We start from the raw sequence: 908 nt of genomic DNA, 5'->3' as shown, positions 1-908 counted from the left end.
TGTGCATCAACCCTAAATGTGCATGAAAACCTCTGCTTCTCTCTGCGAAGGGCCTATCTTTTTTATTATCCTCTACCTTACAAGAGTCACGGTGATCCTCACCATTCCTTTTTTATTTTATCCTTTGGCAAGCTCAACATGTTGGAAAGAGTATGATATACATATCTAATTGGATGTGGGGGAGCATGAATTGTTATTGTTGACATTATCCTTGAGGTAAAAGGTTGTGGGGCAAAAACTATAAGCCCCTATCTTTCTCTATGTCCGATTAAAACTCCGTAACCACAAGTATCGCGTGAGTGCTAGCAATTATGAAGGACTAAATGATAGTTGAGTATGTGGACTTGCTTTTAAGCTCTGACATAGACTCTTTCCGATGTTATGATAAATTGTAATTGCTTCAATGACTGAGATTATAATTGTTAGTGCCCAATAATGTTTCTGATTCATGATTTGGCTTTGTGAATAGATCACTACTTGAACATGAGTAATCATATGACAAAATCTATTTATGTTGTTGTTATGAAATAATCATGATGCCTTCATGTCCGTATTTTATTTTTATCGATGCCTCTACCTCTAAACATGAGGACATATTTATTGTTATCCGCTTTTCGCTTGAGGACAATCTTGGTCTAAGCTTGGGGGAGTTGATACGTCCATTTTGCATCATGCTTTTATGTCAATATTTATTGCATTATGGGCTGTTATTTCACGTTATGTCACGATACTTATGGATATTCTCTCTTATTTTACAAGGTTTACATGAAGAGGGAGAATGCCGGCAGCTGGAATTCTGGGCTGGAAAAGGAGCAAATATTGAAGGACTATTCTGCGCAACTCCAAAAGTCCTGAAACTCCACGGAATACCTTGAAATAAATAAATAAAAATCATCGCCAAAGACGAA

This window comes from Triticum aestivum, chromosome 2B (assembly GCF_018294505.1).
Source record: "Triticum aestivum cultivar Chinese Spring chromosome 2B, IWGSC CS RefSeq v2.1, whole genome shotgun sequence".
In the NCBI taxonomy this organism is placed as follows: domain Eukaryota; kingdom Viridiplantae; phylum Streptophyta; class Magnoliopsida; order Poales; family Poaceae; genus Triticum; species Triticum aestivum.
Note: the sequence above shows the minus strand (reverse complement) of the source record.